Below are 2,500 nucleotides of genomic sequence, written 5' to 3'. Positions count from 1 at the left end.
AGAAAGAGCTCTCAATCTGTCAATCCTCACTGTGTCCGGGCCGGGTGAGATTTCCCGTGTTGAGTCAAATTAAGCCGCAGGCTCCACTCCTGGTGGTGCCCTTCCGTCAATTCCTTTAAGTTTCAGCTTTGCAACCATACTTCCCCCGGAACCCAAAGACTTTGGTTTCCCGCAAGCTGCCGGAGAGGTCGTAAAACTAACGCCCCCCGATCGCTAGTTGGCATCGTTTATAGTCAGAACTAGGACGGTATCTGATCGTCTTCGAACCTCTGACTTTCGCTCTTGATTAAAGAAAACATTCTTGGCAAATGCTTTCGCAGTCGTTCGTCTTGCGCCGATCCAAGAATTTCACCTCTAACGGCACAGTACGAATGCCCCCGTCTGTCCCTCTTAATCATTACCTCGCGCTCCGAAAACCAACAAAATAGAACCGAGGTCCTATTCCATTATTCCATGCACCATTATTCAGGCGAATCGCCTGCTTTGAACACTCTAATTTTTTCAAAGTAAACGTTCCGGCCGCCGCCGACACTCAGTCAAGGGCACCGGCGGAGAACCGGAGGTGAGGCCAGGACGGCCAGTACACGCCTTGCGACGGACCGGCCGCCTGCGCCCAAAATCCAACTACGAGCTTTTTAACCGCAACAACTTAAATATACACTTTTGGAGCTGGAATTACCGCGGCTGCTGGCACCAGACTTGCCCTCCAATGGATACTCGTTAAAGGTTTTAAAGTGTACTCATTCCAATTACAGGGCCTCGTTTAGAGTCCTGTATTGTTATTTTTCGTCACTACCTCCCCGCGTCGGGAATGGGTAATTTGCGCGCCTGCTGCCTTCCTTGGATGTGGTAGCCGTTTCTCAGGCTCCCTCTCCGGAATCGAACCCTGATTCTCCGTTACCCGTAAGAACCTCGGTAGGCCAGTACCGTACCGACGAAAGTTGATAGGGCAGACACTTGAATGATCCGTCGCCGGTGCGAGACCGTGCGATCCGCAAAGTTATCCAGAGTCACCAAAGGTTGCGGGCCGAAGCCCGGTCGGTTTTTGGTCTGATAAAAGCACGCCTCCCGCGAGGTCGGCGCTTCACGCATGTATTAGCTCTAGCATTTCCACAGTTAACCACGTAAAACGTACGATCAAATGAACCATAACTGATTTAATGAGCCATTCGCAGTTTCACTGTACGAGAGCTCGTACTTAGACTTGCATGGCTTAATCTTTGAGACAAGCATATGACTACTGGCAGGATCAACCAGGTAGCTACTTTAGCGTAGCCCCGAAAGGCCGACGAAGGAGGCGCCGCTGATGCGGCGCCGTCGCTCGGTCGATGCGAAACCCGAAGGCTTCTCTCCGTTAAAATTTCGTTCTTTGCTCGGCTGCCCGAACTCAGAAAACCGTCACCGCCCGTCGCACCCGCCGGAGTAAGACTTCGTCGGCAGGCCTTTCGACCGCCACGTCGCCAACACCGGCGCGAGCGCAACGCACGCCAGACAACTTCGCCGAAGCGACCGCTCAGAACCCGACAAACTGACACTCGGCTCTTCGCGCAGCAGCAACATCTGCCCAGCGAGCCAATCGCCTTTTCACCGATTCTTTACTTGTCGAAGCTTGTCAGCTCCCACAAGTATAGCAAAGATGAGTGTTGTCCCTGGGGTCTTCCGTTTGAAATTCTAACGTAAAAAAAAGGTGCACGATTGCGCCAGGTGTTGAACTATTGCGAGGCATATCACACGCTCGCGCGGCCTATACAGGCGCTTGCTCGCGCGCGCGGCCGAAATATGTTCAATGTTCGCGCGGCCTAAACAGGCTCATGCTCGCGCGGCCGAAATGTACTCAATACTCGCGCGGCCTATACAGGCTCTTGCTCGCGCGCGCGGCCGAAATATGTTCAATGTTCGCGCGGCCGACATGTATTCAATGCTCGCGCGGCCTAAACAGGCTCATGCTCCCGCGGCCGAAATGTACTCACTGCTCGCGCAGCCTAAACAGGCTCATGCTCCCGCGGCCGAAATATATTCAAAGCTCGCGCGGCCTAAACAGGCTCATGCTCCCGCGGCCTAAATATGCTCTTGCTCGCTGGGCGGAAATATGCTAAAGCCCGAGTGCGCGAAAAAAAAATTGTAAAGGACAGTCACAAAAAAATAAAGACCTGCCCTCTATGTGAACGTGGAAAGGCCCGCCGCGCGGCAAAAAAGTGTCGAAAAGAAAAATCGAAAAAATTGCAAAGGACTGTCGACAAACATAAAAAATTTCGCCCCGATGTGAACGTGCAAAGGCCCGCGCGCGGCAAAAAAGTGTCGAAAAGAGAGATCGAAAAAATTGCAAAGGACTGTCGAAAAACATAAAAAATTTCGCCCCGATGTGAACGTGGAAAGGCCCGCCGCGCGAGCGAAAAATTGAAAAAAAAAAATTGAAAAAAAAGACAAGTGTCGGCGGCGAAAAAAAACTTAGAAAAAAAACAACCTCGCGCGCCCGGAGGCGTTCGAGATCGCTTTTAGC

The 2,500-nt window shown here is 52.2% G+C and overlaps 1 non-coding gene across 1 annotated transcript in view; it reads right to left on the bottom strand.

Annotated features, from left to right (window-relative positions):
* The window catches only part of LOC146143583 (small subunit ribosomal RNA), a 1,811-nt gene extending 551 nt beyond the window's left edge, over positions 1 to 1,260 (bottom strand). Inside the window, exon 1 of the ribosomal RNA XR_014500378.1 lies at positions 1 to 1,260. This exon is cut by the window's left edge and continues 551 nt beyond it. This is a non-coding gene — a ribosomal RNA (small subunit ribosomal RNA).
* Positions 1,261 to 2,500: the final 1,240 nt, after the last annotated feature.

This window comes from Ascidiella aspersa, chromosome 5 (genome assembly GCF_963924565.1).
Source record: "Ascidiella aspersa chromosome 5, kaAscAspe10.2, whole genome shotgun sequence".
In the NCBI taxonomy this organism is placed as follows: Eukaryota; Metazoa; Chordata; class Ascidiacea; order Phlebobranchia; family Ascidiidae; genus Ascidiella; species Ascidiella aspersa.
The sequence above is the reverse complement of the archived record's forward strand: the minus strand, read 5'-3'. Positions and strand labels throughout refer to the sequence as shown.